Source organism: Hylobates moloch, unplaced genomic scaffold (genome assembly GCF_009828535.3).
Source record: "Hylobates moloch isolate HMO894 unplaced genomic scaffold, HMol_V3 SCAFFOLD_9, whole genome shotgun sequence".
In the NCBI taxonomy this organism is placed as follows: domain Eukaryota; kingdom Metazoa; phylum Chordata; class Mammalia; order Primates; family Hylobatidae; genus Hylobates; species Hylobates moloch.
In genome coordinates this window covers 33,605,430-33,621,884 of record NW_026652284.1, presented here as the reverse complement: position 1 = coordinate 33,621,884, position 16,455 = coordinate 33,605,430, and the positions used below count along the sequence as shown (strand labels likewise).

Sequence of the window (16,455 nt, the reverse complement as noted above, 5' to 3'; positions counted from 1 at the left end):
ATGTCTAGGAAAAAGAAGGGCTTAATGTCAGGAGTCTGCTTGGGGCACACCACACTAGAAGATGTCCTCCTGCACATTGTTTCATATCGAGTGTGTATTTTGTGGTGATCTGGGATGCTGATAGAAATAATTGGATGTTAGTGCCCTAAGCCACCTCTGCACTATTTTTGTTTTTATGTATTTATTTATTTTTTGAGACAGTCTCTCTCTGTCACCCAGGCTGGATTGCAGTGGTGCAATCTTGGCTCACAGCAACCTCTGCCTCCCAGGTTCAAGCGATTCTCCTACCTCAGCCTCCCAAGTAGCTGGAATTACAGGCACCTGCTACAACACCTGGCTAATTTTTGTAGTTTTTGTAGACACGAGTTTCACCATGTTGGCCAGGCTGGTCTCAAACTCTTGACGTCAAATGATCCACCTGCCTCGGCCTCCCTAAGTGCTGGGATTACAGGCATGAGCCACGTCGCCTGGCCCACTCTGCACAATTATTGATATGTAGCATTTTCACACTTCTATGGCTATGAAACCATTTTGAACCTGTATCAGAGGCGCACACTTTAGGAAAAACCAATATAGACAATAGTGCCTCTTGTTACAGTTTTTGCTTTTATCAGTGTGTTGGAAAAGGTCCTCTTTATCCCCAAGATCAGTTAATGCTTCCTTATGTTGTCATTCCTGTGGCCTTTTTTCCATTTAATGTTTAAATCCAGTTGAAATGTATTTTTGTATATGATGTAAAAGACATTCAGCTCATTTTGTGTATGTATTTATTGATTGAAAAATGCCAGTTATTTCCAAACCTTGCACTAAATGTGTTTTTGTTTTTGTTTTCAGGTATGGAACCCTTCAGATCAAAGCTTACCAATAAATTCAGTATGTAGAACAGATTAACGTAGTTGAAGTGAGGAAGAATGAGAGTTATCCCAACCAGCCAGCACCCCCTACCCCCATTCCCACACTTTCCCTCATGGGAGGCTGCCGGGAGTACTTCAAAAACCACTGGAAAGGCCGGCACGGTAGCTCACACCTGTAATCCCAGCACTTTAGGAGGCCAGGGCAGGCGGATCATCTGAGGTCAGGAGTTCGAAACCAGCCTGGCCAACATGGTGAAACTCCATCTTTACTAAAAATACGAAAATTAGCCAGGCGCAGTGGTGCACACCTGTAATCCCAGCTACTTGGGAGGCTGAGGCAAGAGAATCACTTGAACCTGGGAGGCGGAGGTTGCAGTGAGCTGAGATTGTGCTGTTGCACTCCAGCCTAGGTAACAAAGCAAGACTTCGTCTCAAAAAAAAAAAAAAAAAACCCATTGGAAAAATTCATTTTCTCATAAATGACTAGAAATGCCACCTCCGTAATACACTACATTAAAAATTTTACATACTCAAATTGTTTTTCTCTTTTTGTGCCAAGTCATACTTAAGGGGCCTGAGAGCTTTATAACATAACAAAAGAAGAAACTGAAATGTCTAATAAATGTGTACATAACAGTATGAGTTGTTTGTGGTTTTTTGGCCTATAAAATTAGCATAGATCTTTAAAATAATATACAGCATTGGTAAGAGCTGAATAAATACCTTTAATATAGAGAAGGTTTAACTTAGTAAAACTATGTTTGGTAGATAATGTGTGTCAAAAGTTTACAATGCTCGTATCCTTTGATCTACATCTCACAGGGTTTCACCCTAAAGAAATAAACAGAAATGTGTGAAAAAAATTTGCTATTGTTTATATTATTGACAAAATTAAGATGATCAATAATAGTGTGGGACTGGGTAAATGAATCATGGCACATCCCCATGAGATGGGATATTCTTCAGCCATAGAAGTGATATTGTAGAAAGAAAAATATTGAGTGCTTGTGATGAATCTGGCACCATACCAAGCACCTCATTTATACTGTCTTAAGCCTAACAATGCCCCTATACGATAGGTATTATTCCCATTTATAGGTGAGAACACACTCAGAAAAGTTAGGTAGTTCAAACAGCTAGTTAGGTAGTGATGGTAGTGTAAGGTAGTGTTGCTGGAATTCAACCCATGTCTACTCTTAACCCTTATTCTTAGCCACTGTCATAATGATACAGGAAAATACTATTTACTGATAAGTTTATAGTAATTTAACTGACATTAAACATCAAATGAAAACTCCTATATGCAATCCCTTCCTTTCCAAAGTTCCTAGGCTTGGTAATTTTTTATCCTAAAATGAATTTATATGTTTTTTATTGCTTATGGCAGTATTACATGTCTACTCTTAAGAATTCAAACTGTACAGAAGATTATAAGGTAGCTGCATCTTTAGTCATAAATTATACCCTCTGTATATGATAGGATAGATTCATAGGCTCTTTCTGTTCCCTCAATTCTGTTCTTGCTGTGGTATCAGCTTGTGGGCCCTGGTTGGGGATAGAGATGAACTAGAAAGGCAAACTGAGTGGAGTGCAGGTGTGGGTGGTTGACTTTCACCACAGGTGATTAGAAACACTGATTCTGGAGCCAATCTGGCTAGATGGAGTCCCAGCTCTTACCAGCTGTTTGGACTTGGGCAACTAATAGGAGTGCTTACTGTGTGATATGCGTACATGGTTTCCCCATTTGTCTTTATGAGTTAGATATTTTTATTCCCTTTTTATACAGATGAAAAACTAAAATTCAGGGAGGTTACGTATGGAAGTAGAATGAATCATTAGACCCATTTCTAGGACTACAGACAAGATAAATACTGAAAGCTGCTTGTCCAGGAGATAGCAAAATGCTGACAAATGAGAAACAGACCTGCATAGCCATCACACCCTCTAGAACCAAGGGGTAGTGTTTTAAGATAGAGGACTGGGTGAGTATCAGAAAGCTGTGCTTTGAAAACCTGACTGCTTTTAAGTATTTCCTGTTTTGTTCTCATTTTGTAGGTATTAGAATTATTTCTGAATTGTCAGTCTCTCATTTGTGCTTTGGGGAAGCAGAAAAGGCAAAAGGGGTCTTTGGCCATCTGCTGGAGCTTCCAGGGAGGATGTGTCTCCAAGAGACGAGATGTGCCGGGTGTGAAATCCCAGAAGCCCAAGAGGAAAAGAACCACAGGGAGGAAAAGACTATCCAAAGGCTTCTGGAGTCTTCTGTGCTCTAACCTTGGAAGGTTTTGAACAATATTTCTCAGAGGATAGCCTTTCACTTACTCATCTGTCCAGCATGACTCATCCCCAGGAGTGTTGAGTAAGTGAAATTTTGCTGTATTCTTGTTTTTGTGACTTACAAACTAGGATGTTAAGGAGAGAACATGAACTCTGGAGTCAGACCTGTTACCTCGGACATGATACTCTTAGCTTTGTCATTTAGTATTTGAGTAATTTTGGGCAAGCTAACATCTCTGGTCTTTCTCATCTGTAAAATGAGAATAAATGAAACCCACTAACCAGAATTGGTATGAAAATGAAATGTGGCAGAAAAAAAATGAAAGTGAATAGTATCACCACTGACACACAAGCAGTAAAGGCCCTTCCTGTCTCCATCAGGTATGGATTTGGGGCAACATTTGACCAGGTCTTGTTTATCTTTCTGTTCATCTATTCTGTCTAATTCAGTGCTTTGTTTACAATGAATGTCTTACAAATGCTGACTGAACAACACTAGCATAACTGCATGAACAATAGGTAAATAAATTTTAGATGTGTTTTAATGTTTATTAATCTATCCTGTCAAAGAAGAACTGCCAGTTATAGATAAACAGGATGCCAGGTCAGGGCTGAAGAGTTGGGCAGGTTGTTATCTGCATGGGGTCACTAGGCTCCAGTGGAGAGGTGGGGGCTAAGCTCTCACCCACTCTGCAGCCACCTGGCACCCGGTTTCAGTTTCCTGAAAGGGAGCCTTCTACTAGCTGACGACTGCCTCATCTCTTCTGAGGTTTCCTCTTATAAACAACTTTCTCTGCTTGATTTTTTTTTGAAATTATGAAATACTTAAAATGTAAAGAAGATAATGTGACACACATTTACCCATAATTGAGATTGCCATAATTGCTATAACTTTTTCAAAATTTTGACTTAATTTCAGACTTTTAGAAAAATTGGCCAGGTGTGATGGCTCATGCCTGTAATCCCAGCACTTTGGGAGGCCAAGGTGGGTAAATTACTTGAACCCAGCAGTTCGAGACTTGCCTGGGCAACGTAGTGAGACCTCATCTCTACTGAAAACAAACTAAAAAAAAAAATTAGCCAACCATGGTGGTGCATGCCTGTAGTCCTAGCTACTCGGGAAGCTGAGGTAAGAGGATAGCCTGAGCCCAGGGGAGTTGGGGCTGAAGCCTGGGTGACAGAGGAGGACCCTGCCTCAAAAAAACAAAAAAAAAAAAAAGAAAAAAATTCTTTATATTACAAAGAATTCCCATATACCTTCCACAGTTTCCCAAATGTTAATATTTTCCCACATTTGCTTTATCCTTGTCTCTCGATATTACATATGCTGGTTATATTTTTCTGAACCATTTAGGAGAAATTTGCATACATGATGACTGTTTCCTCCTAAATACTCTAGTTCTTATTTTCTAAAAATAAGGACATTCTCTTACACAACCACAGAACAATTATAAAAATCTGGGAAACTAACATTGATACAATACTTTAATCTACATACCTTATTCAGATTTCACCAGTTGTCCTAATAATGTAATAAAATTATTTCTGGATTATGTCTATCTCATTTATAGTAAAAGAAAATCCTGGATCATGCATTGTACTCTGTTGTGTATCTTTAGTCTCCTTCACTCTGAACACTTCCTCAGTCTGGCTTTATCTTTCCTGACATTGACATTTTATAAAAATACAGGCCAGTTTTTTTTTTTTTTTTTCCTTTTTGAGATGGAGTCTCAGTCTGTTGCCCAGGCTGGAGTGCAGTGGTGCAATCTTGGCTCCCTGCAACCACCGCCTCCCCAGTTCAAGCGATTCTCCTGCCTCAACCTCCCTAGTAGCTGGGACTACAGGTGCCTGCCACCACACCTGGCTAATTTTTTGTGTTTTAGTAGAGACAGGGTTTCACTGTGTTGCCCAGGGGTGGTCTTGACCTCCTGAGCTCACACAAACAGCCCACCTCGGCCTCCCTGAGTGCTGGGATTACAGGCGTGAGCCACCACACCTGGCCCAGGCCAGTTACTTTTGCAGAATATCCTTCAATTTGGATTTTTCTTCTCTTTTCTTCCCTTCCTCCCTCTGCTCTCCTCTTCCCTCCCCTCCCCTCCCCTCCTCTCCTCTCTCTCCCTCCTTCCTTCCTCTCCTTCCTTCTTTCCTTCCTTCTAAAGCATTTTAGGTAGAGCTAAAACTTCACCTCTTCACCCATCTCCTGTTCTCCCTGTCTGTTTTTCCCTTTGTCAAGGAACCTGCTTTCTAATGTGTTTTTGTCCTTTTACTACATATGATAAGATCTATAGATACTGATTTTTTGGTATCTATTGAGACTTGCTTTTTGACCCAGTACATGACCGCTTTTATAAATGTTCTGTATAATATAAGAAAGAATGTGCACTCTTCAGTTCTTTAAATGAGTTAAGTGTAAAGCACTTACAACCAGTGCTTGTTGCATCATAAGCACCATGCAGTGTCAAATTTTTAAAATAATAATATGAATGTACAGTTTTATATAAATCCAATAGCTCAAATTTGTTAACTGTCTTGTTCATATTTTGTATGTTTGAGCTCTCAATTTTTAGATAAGTTCATTAAAACCTCCCTGTGATTGCGATATGTACACTTTGGCATGTCTCCTACCAACTTTGTCTCCCTGGCGTGGGAGTGAGAGGTCCAGGCCAGTCATCTGGATCCTGTCCCCTGATACTTCCTGTAAGTGAGGGCTGTGCTTCACTACACAGCAGAGAATTAAGACAGAAGTCTGGGCACTGACTGAGCAGAAAGGGCATCACAAGGACATAGAGATTAATGAATTCAAACAGACTAAGAATCACAGTGGCGTTGCCATCTCCCCTTTTGTAAGCTTTTGCACTGCAGTCCAATCATCACTTGCTGCCCTCTGATATTTCTTCTCCGAAAATGCCTCTTCTGTTCTCTCAACACTAATTCCCAGAAGTTTAGGCCAATTTTTTGGATAGTAGTCACCAAATTCCCTGTTTTTAACATTTCAAAACTACATTTCAATATTCACCTGATACTTATGGGACCGGAAGCTTGAAGAGAAATGTTTCTTAACTGATTAGATAAATATTGAATATTGTTGGCTGTACAGTGGTAAACAAAATACACATGGAAATTTCAGAAGAGTGGAGACATGAAACAAATAAATTGCTGAGAGGATAGAGAGCTGGACTCTATAAGGGAAAAAATAAGTGGGGAAGGATGTGCCAAGAGTAACATCCCAACCGGCTCTCGGAAGGTCATGGACCAGGGCAGACCTTGGCAACTAAGCTCTGAAAGAAGCCACGAGGCTGGAGCACATGCAACCAGGTGGTGTCCGAAAGACAGGGGCTAGTTCCCAGAGGGCCACAGGAGAGCTTTGGGTTGTGTTCTAGGGATGGGAATCCATTGAAGGGTTTTAGGAAAAGAGTGAGGCCAGGTGCAGTGGCCCACACCTGTAATCCCAGCACTTTGGGAGGCTGAGGTGGGTGGATTATTTGAGGTCGGGAGTTCAAAACCAGCTTGACCAACATGGTGAAACCCTGTCTCTACTAAAAAATACAAAATTAGCCAAGCATGGTCGCGCATGCCTGTAATCCCAGCTACTTGGGAGCCCGAGGCAGGAGGATCACCTGAACCCAGGAGGCGGAGGTTGCAGTGAGCTGAGATCGTGCCATTGCACTCCAGCCTGGGCAATAAGAGTGAAACTCCATCTCAAAAAAAAAAAAAAAAAAAAAAAAAAAAAGAGAAAAGAAAAGAGTGAGATGACTGGATTTATGGTCTTAAAATGCAGCTGTAGCTAGTAGGTAGAGAATGACTAGAGAGGGTCAAGAGTGGAAGCAGGAGCCAGGTGTGGTGGCTCACGCCTGTAATCCCAGAATTTTGGGAGGTTGAGGTGGGTGGATCACTTGAGGTCAGGATTTCAAGACCAGCCTGGCCAACATGGTGAAACCCCATCTTTACTAAAAATGCAAAAATTAACTTGTGTGGTGACATGCACCTGTAGTCCCAGCTACTCAGGAAGCTGAGGCAGGAGAATCACTTGAACCTGGGAGGCGGAGGTTGCAGTGAGCTGAGATCACGCCACTGCACTCTAGCCTGGGTGACAAAGTAAGACTCCGTCTCAAAAAAAAAAAAAAAAGAATTGTTTACACAGTTCATGGTGACCACCATAGCCACCTTATAAGTCTGGAAGGTCTAGTATTATAACCATAATTCCCTCCCCTTATTTGAATATTTTGAATATTTTGTTAAAAACTTTTCATTTTGAAAAAGTCAAACTTAACATAAGAGAATAGCACAATAAACATCCATGACTTTGATTCAATAATTCTTGTTTGCCAATATTCACATCACCTGGCTTTTTTTTCTTTGCTGTAATATTTTAAAGCAAATCCTAAATATTATGTAATTTTGTTCCTTCATTAATCAAGGATCCATCTCTAAGATTAACATTTTCTTACATACTACAAAGCCATGTTCATGAAACTAATAATTTACTGGTGATATCTAATATCAATTCCATAACCAGATATCCCTGATTATGTCAAAAATATATTTTTACAGTTGGTTCGTTTGAATCAGGATCTAACTAAGGTCCACACAATGCATTTGGTTGTTAGATCTTTTAGTTCTCTTTTAATCCAGGACACTGCTTTTTTTCCCTCCTTTTTACTTTCACTCTCTTTAGAAAATGTATGTCATTGACTCATAGAAACTGAATTAATTGTCCTGTTAAAGTCTCAATACTATTATAAATAACAAAAATTCTTAAATTAAAAAAAAAGGACTAACCATGGTGTTTGAGGCTTAACTTTAAACTTCAGCAAGTCAGATTATCACTTTGGAATTGGAATGTTCTTTGAAGTATCTGGCATACAGTCCAGTCCAGTGAACCATAAAAACTTCCTACTTGGCACACATATTGCACGTTGTTTAATAAGAATGCTTATTGCACATTAATAAGAAAGCTTGTGCTTAGTGTTTTTTGTTTGTTTGTTTGGAGATGGAGCTTTGCTCTTGTCACCCAGGCTAGAGTGCAATGGTGTGATCACAGCTCACTGCAACCTCTGCCTCGTGGGTTCAAGCAATTCTCCTGCCCCAGCCTCCCAAGTAGCTGGGATTACAGGTGCACACGACCATGTCCAGCTAATTTTTGTATTTTTACTAGAGACAGGGTTTCACCATGTTGGCCAGGCTGGTCTCGAACTCCTTATCTCAGGCAATCCACCCATCTCAGCCTCCCAAAGTGCTGGGATTACAGGCATGAGCCACCACGCCCGGCCATACTTAGTGTTTTAATTTATCATCCAGTCTTCTCAGGTGCTTGACCTGCTTACTGTGATTTGACAACTGTTATTAAGTTAACAGAATCTAAAAATAGCACACAGTTTCTCAGACATTTTTAGAAACCATTAAGATGATGCTTCAGTTTGCTAACCTCAGCGTTCACTTCAGAAATTAGAAAACTAAAAATAGTTGAAATGAAGGTAGCATCAGTAAAAACCAAGTTTGTTTCTACTTTGAGGATATATAGAAGGAGCCATGACCAAATAACACATGTATTCTTCAACCCAGTGTCTGTCTTCACCAAGAAGAACGACTTTGATTGGCTGTAGTTGGCTACTGTTGCCAATGGAGTAGAGAGAGTCTTGCTACCTGCGGGAACTAGAATTACATCACTGGGTTTTTTGGCTTTATTTCTTCAGTGGGTTGTAGTGTATGAATATTATTACAAAATAAAATGATTTAAAAATATCCATCTAATGTTAACCATTTTGAATTATTTACTGATTTGATGATTCAAAGCCAGTGTATATTTACAGAAAATGGGGTTTTTGTCTCCCATTGAATTTGTGCTCATACGTTCTAGGCTTAATACTGATTCTACCACTTGCCAGCTCTATGACACTAGAGAAATCATTTAACTTTTCTGTTTTTTTTGTTTTGTTTTTTTTTTTTGAGACAGAGTCTCGCTCTGTCGCCCAGGCTGGAGTGCAGTGGCGCAATCTCGGCTCACTGCAAGCTCCGCCTCCCGGGTTCACGCCATTCTCCTGCCTCAGCCTCTCCAAGTAGCTGGGACTACAGGCGCCCGCCACAACGCCCGGCTAATTTTTTGTCTTTTTTAGTAGAGACGGGGTTTCACCGTGGTCTCGATCTCCTGACCTGGTGATCCGCCCGCCTCGGCCTCCCAAAGTGCTGGGATTACAAGCGTGAGCCACCGCGCCCGGCCTAACTTTTCTGAGCCACAGTATCCAATGTGTAATAACCACATCACAGTAAATGGAGTATCTATCACCTAAAGCATTTATCATTTCTTTGTGTTTGAGACAGTGGATTAAAAATTTAGCTTGGGTAATTCTGGGTGTGTTTATTGGATCAGGCCTTAAACTAGGAGGCATTTTACAGAGACACATTAGTTACTTTGAGATGAAAGAGGGTTAGGAGCCAAGATCCTTGAATTGTCAAACAGCCAGTTACTACGGCTTCAGCCACTCCTCCTTGATCCCTATAACAGATAAGCGTTTAGAGGACCAGGCTGGACAGACACTGGCCATCAATACATCCAGAACCTTGACGTAGTGTCTGGGATGAATTGAGTGGATGACCTCCCCACATCTTCACTGATAATTAGTCACTCCCAAAATTAGTGTTCCCATAGCTTTTTGGATTCATCATATCCTGCCTTGTATTATATTTGCTTGTATACAAATATATACCTTCCACTAAACTGTAGGTATCTTGAGTAGGGATCACATTGTTTATCTTTCTAACTTCCTGTGCTTAGCATAGCACTTTTAATGTAGTAAGAACTAGGTAAGTGTTTCATTTAATTGAATTGGCACTCAGAGCCAGAAAACATCATAGCCAGTTATCCTGGTGCTGTTTATTAAATAAGGCAGTCTTTCCTCACTGATCTAAAGTGCTACTTTGAACATGTATGAAATCTTAAATGTATGAACTTGAGTTATTTTGTGGATTCTGTTCCACCCCACCGCTCCACTTATCTTTTCCTGGTCAGTACCGTTCTGCCCTGCTTACAATGTAGTTTCATAGTTCATTTTAATATCTCATAGGTCAAGTCTTATTTTGTCACAGTTGTTTTTCAAACTTTCTTGGCTATTTTCTTTCTTTTCTTTTTTTTTTTTTTGAGATGGAGTCTCACTTGGTCGCCCAGGCTGGAGTGCAGTGGCGTGATCTTGGCTCACTGCAAGTTCCACCCCCCGAGTTCACACCATTCTCCTGCCTCAGCCTCCCAAGTGGCTGGGACTACAGGGGCCCACCACCACACCTGGCTAATTTTTTGTATTTTTAGTAGAGACGGGGTTTTACCGTGTTAGCCAGGATGGTCTCTATCTCCTGACCTCGTGATCCACCTGCCTCGGCCTCCCAAAGTGCTGGAATTACAGCGTGAGCCACTGTGCCTGGCTGGCTATTTTCAAACATTTGTCTTCCAAATAAACTAGAGAATCAACTTTAAAAAATTGCCATTTGGATTTTAATAAAAATGGCATATAATTTATAGGTCGATGTGAAGATACTTCCCTTTTTATTTTTATTTATTTTTTTGAGACGGAGTTTCGCTCTTGTTGCTCAGGCTGGAGTGCAATGGCGTGATCTCTGGCTCACTGCAACCTCTGCCTCCTGGGTTCAAGCAGTTCTCCTGCCTTAGCCTCCCGAGCAGCTGGGATTACAGGCATGTGCCACCACACCCGGCTAATTTTTGTATTTTTAGTAGAGACGGGGTTTCTCCATATTGGTCAGTGTGGTCTCAAACTCCCAACCTCAGGTGATCCACCTGCCTCGGCCTCTCAAAATGTTGGGATTACAGGTGTGAGCCACCGTGCCTGGCTGATACTTCCCTTTTTAAATGGATTTTAACATTTCTTTTTTTTTTTTTTTGAGACGGAGTCTTGCTCTGTTGTCCAGGCTGGAATGCAGTGGCGCGATCTCCGCTCACTGCAAGCTCTGCCTCCCAGGTTCATGCCATTCTCCTGCCTCAGCCTCCCGAGTAGCTGGGACTACAGGCGCCCGCCACCACGCCTGGCTAATTTTTCGTATTTTTAGTAGAGACGGGGTTTCTCCGTGTTAGCCAGGATGGTCTTGATCTCCTGACCTCGTGATCCACCCGCCTCAGCCTCCCAAAGTGCTGGGATTACAGGCATGATGAGCCACCACGCCTGGCCTAACATTTCTTATTAATTTTGTTTCAGGGTATTTTATAGTTGTGATTATTATAAATGGGATTTTAAACATATTTTTAAACTTTCTCATGTATACAGATAAGGAAACTGAGGCACAGAGAGGGGAGGTAACTTACACTGGCTCTCACAACTGGTAAGAGGCAGTCAAATGTGTCATGTTCCAAGGTCAGTGCCTCTTCCTGTGTCTTCCCCAATACCAATTATTTTCTTATTTTCTTTTTTTTTTGTTTCTGGGATGGAGTTTCACTCGTTGCCCAGGCTGGAGTGCAGTGGCGCAATCTCGGCTCACTGCAACCTCCGCCTCCCGGGTTCAAGCGATTCTCTTGCCTCAGCCTCCGAGAATTACAGGCATGTGCCACCACCCTGGCTAGTTTTGTATTTTTAGTAGAGATAGAGTTTCTCCATGTTGGTCAGGCTGGTCTTGAACTCCTGACCTCAGGTGATCCTCCTGCCTCGGCCTCCCAAAGTGCTGGGATTACAGGCGTGAGCCACTGCGCCTGGTCTATTTTCATTTTTCATTACATTTTGAAACTTTAAAAGATACATGAGACATAAGACTTTATGTTGCATTTCTTTTTCTTTTTTTTTTTTTTTTTTAAACAGAGTTTCCCTCTTGTCGCCCAGACTTAAGTGCCATGTTGCAATCTCGGCTCACTGCAACCTCCGCCTCCTGGGTTCAAGCGATTCTCCTGCCTCCAAGCGATTCTCCTGCCTCAACCTCCCGAGTAGCTTGGACTACAGGCGCCCGCCACCACGCCCGGCTAATTTTTGTATTTGTAGTAGAGACAGGGTTTCACCATGTTGGTCATTCTGGTCTCAAACTCCTGACCTCAGGTGATCCACCACCTTGGCCTCCTACAGTTCTGGGATTACAGGCATGAGCCACTGTGCCTGGCCGCATTTCTTAACTAATCAGTAGGCTGCCTGATAACATACTTTTTAAACTGCTTTTTCATCTCCTTTGGCCACTTGTCCAATAGACTAATGGTGTTAATTATGTATTTGTAAGAATGCAGTTTACATATTGGATAGAAAGTTTTTAAGGATTCTGTTTTTCCTCATATCTTAAATAGCCTTGGGTCTTCTTGCTCACTAATTCCTCCTTTCCTCTAACTATTCAAACTTACATGTTCTGTAACAACTTCTTATCTGAAAATTCTACTGCCAGCACATATTACAGTATATTAAGTATTTGTTGTTATATGGAACATCCTTATCTTGTTAATGTTATAATAGTAGTAATAGTAAATAATAATAATAGCTCTCAAATACTGAGTGCTTTCAGGTGCTATATCTCATTTAATCCTCACTGTGACCCAATAAGATATCCTCATTTTACAGATAAAGAAATAGTCGCAAACAGATTTACCAACTTGCCCAAAGACATGCTATTAACAAAAGGAAGACCTGTCAAATTCCAAAGCCCATGTTCTTCATTATCATGCTGTCTAGTCCTCAAGTGTAAAGTCAACTCTCCGTGGGGAAAACAAAAAGCTCTTTATTGTGTTAAGAAAGGAAACTTCCACACTAATTTATTAAAATTCCTACACAAATTTATTAAAGGCTTTAAATAAAAAAGATTTTCAGTTTTATGAAATATTTTCTCAGCATTTGTAAGAACTCTGCTGTCTCCCATCTCCCATGCTTACACTGGCTTCCCCTGTCTCTTGGGGTCCCGGGGCATTGCCACTATGACCTCCAGGGGGCACTGTTTCCCCTTTATTATTGAAGCTTAAGCATTTGACTCATTTCCTGAAGTACAGATGAAACAAGGCAAACTTTCAAAAACTTTAACAGGCCGGGCTGAGTGGCTCATGCCTGTAATCCCAGCACTTTGTGAGGCTGAGGCGGGTGGATCACTTGAGGTCAGAGGTTTGAGACCAGCCTGGCCAACATGGTGAAACCCCGTCTCTACTAAAAATACAAAAATTAGCCGGGCGTGGTAGCGCACGCCTGTAATCCCAGCTACTCCAGAGGCTGAGGCAGGAGAATTGCTTGAGCCCAGTGGGCGGAGGTGGCAGCGAGCTGAGGTCGTACCACTGCACTCCAGCCTGGGCAACAGAGTGAGACTCTGTCTCAAAACAAAAATATAAAAATAAAAACTTTACAAAGGGCTCCAGGCAAACAGAATGCAAAGAGTACAGGAAGTAATATACAACTAGATAATTCGGTTCACTAAATGCAGGGTAGACATTTCAGCATTTGACACTGTAAAAGGATTCCTCTTTACCTTGCTTCCCACTACCTGCACAAAGCAGAAGCCACCATTTCCTAACCTGCATAATGTCCTCAAGCAAGCTAAATTCTTCAAAAGCCAGCTCCAAGATTGGTAAGACCAGTTCCAGCTTTCTTCTAAATTCCAGTTTCCAGGCTCGGTATCTGCCTCCTCCCTAGATGGTGGGCCCTAAGCTTTTCGACCCTCTTCTAGGAAGACGGCATTGCTGAGCTCTAAGGTTCTAGTTTTACCCTGTTGTTGGGAGATAGTTATCTATGGGTCTCTGTGTCCCTGCTTGTCTGGCCTTAGAATGTCGAGAATGCAAGCCCTGACTCCTTTCATTATCTATTACTGCATAACAAATTACCCTAAAACATAGGGGCTTAAAACAACATTTATTTTCTGACAGTTTCTGTGGGTCAGGAATCTGGATGCAGTTTAGCTGGGTTCCTCTGGCTCAGGGTCTCTCACAAGATACAATCAGGGTGTGGGCTGGAGCTGCTGTCACCTCGAGGCTTGAGATGATCACTCATGTGGCTGTTGGTGGGCCACAGGTCCTCACTGACTGTTGGCTAGACATGCAGGTCCATCAATAAGGCAGCTTGCAACATGGCAGCTGATGAGATGATGCCCAACACAGAAGCCACAGTCTTTATAACCTCATCTCTAAAGCAACTTGTCATCTCTTGTGTCGTATTCAGTTAGTTAGAAGTGAGTCAATAAACTTAGCCCACAGTCAACTGGAGGAATTACAAGAGGCAAGAACCATTAAGGGCTACCTTACAGGCTTTCAGCCAAACTATGCTTGATCCAAGCCCTTTCCTATGGTTGTGTTTGCAGTGAGCAATCTTGAGGAATGAGGTAACATCTCCCTCTGGGACAAAAAGCAATCTCACTGCTTTTTATAATAGCAGTGGGTTCCCCAAGATTATTGTTGTTCGTCAGCTGCAATGCAAACCCACTGTCTGGGCCCATGCATGTCGCTCCTGTGAACTTGGGACTTGGGGGCAAGAGAAACTGATACAAACATTCTGATGGGCATGGCTTTTTTTTTTTTTTTCTGTACTGTGAGTAATAAAGTTCTTTTTCTCTGGCGTAGATGTCTCCTGTCTTCCTCCAGCATTCACAAACCAGGAACAGGCTAGCTTTTTGACCTGTAAGTAGCATAAAATCAAATCACAGACCTGACAGTTTGACTCAGCAAGACAACTTTAACAGAATTGCATATAGCCCTTCAAGAACCAGCATTCACATTTTATTTAACAAACATGTATGTTTGTTATTATACATTTTATTTAACAAACATGTATGTTTGTTATTATACATTTTATTTAACAAACATGTATGTTCCAGGTATTATTCTAAGAGTTAGTTTATAGATATAAACTCATTCTATCCATGAAGTAAGTACTATTACAAGTCCCTGTTTTATAGATGGGGAAGAAGATGCACAAAGATGTTAAGTAACTTGCCCAAATCAAGCAGTTTTTAAGTGTCAGAGCCCCATTATTCAAATAGAAACAAATACAAACAGCGGACACGATGGCTTATGCCTGTAATCCCAGCACTTTGGGAGGCTGAGGTGGGCAGATCACCTGAGGTCAGGAGTTCGAGACCAGCCTGTCCAACATGGTGAAACCCCATCTCTATTAAAAATACAAAAATTAGGCTGGGTGCGGTGGCTCACACCTGTAATCCCAGCACTTTGGGAAGCCGAGGCAGGCGGATCACGAGGTCATGAGATCAAGACCATCCTGGCTAACATGGTGAAACCCGGTCTCTACTAAAAATACAAAAAAAATTAGCGGGTGTGATGGCACACGCTTGTAGTCCCAGCTACTCGGGAGGCTGAGGCAGGAGAATTGCTTGAACCCACGATGCGGAGGTTGCAGTGAGCTGAGATCGCACCATTGCACTCCAGGCTGGGCCATAGAGCAAGACTCCATCTCAAAAAAAAAAAAAAAAAAAATTAGCCGCCATGGTGGCATACGCCTGTAATCCCAGCTACTCAGGAGGCTGAGGCACGAGAATTGCTTGAACCTGGGAGGCGGAGGTTGCAGTGAGCCGAGATCGTGCCACTGCACTCCAGCCTGTGTGACAGAGTGAGACTCCATCTCAACAACAACCACAAAAAAGAAATACAAACAACATTGCTACAGAGTCTATTGACCCACTGTATCATGCTGACTGTGTTAAGGGCTAGGAATGGATGGGGCAAAGAGAAGATAAGGGAAATGATCAAACAGTTTAATTCCTCAAAACACTTGTTGAGATCATCAATTTAAAGAGCTTTTTATTCCTAACATAATATTATAGTTTTTATTGCTTTATTATGTTTTTGAAGGATAAACTCTTCTGGTCATATTGATATACACTTTGATTTAGTGTGCTATACTTGGCTTGTTAGGATTTGATCGAGAAAATTTGCATCTATATTCAGACTATGTATTCAAAAATGGTTTGTCTGCAAAAAACCTACCCATGAACGTTTATAGCAGTTTCTTTATTTATAATAGCCAAATTGGCAGCAACCAAGATGTCCTACCCTAGGTGAATGGATAAATAAACTATGGTACATCCATACAATGAAATACTTTTGGCGCTAAAAAGAAATGAACTAGCAAGCCATGATAAGATGCAGGGGGACAACTTAAATGCATGTTGCTAAGTGAAAGAGACCAATCTGAAAAGGCTACATACTGTATGATTCTAACTACATGACATTATGAAAAAGGCAAAGCTATGGAGACAATAAAAGAACAGAGGTTGGTGGTAGGGAGGGATGAATAGGTGAAACATACAGGATTTTTAAGATAGCAAAACTAAGCCAGACATGATGGCTCACATCTATAATCCCAACACTTTGGTAGCCTGAGGCAGGTGGATTGCTTGAGCTCAGAAGTTGGAGACCAGCCCAGGGAAA

At 41.5% G+C, this 16,455-nt stretch overlaps 1 pseudogene; it reads left to right on the top strand.

The window, feature by feature from the left end:
• LOC116813228 (putative uncharacterized protein C8orf44) lies at window positions 1–5,997 on the top strand (annotated as a pseudogene).
• The last annotated feature ends 10,458 nt before the right edge of the window (window positions 5,998–16,455 follow it).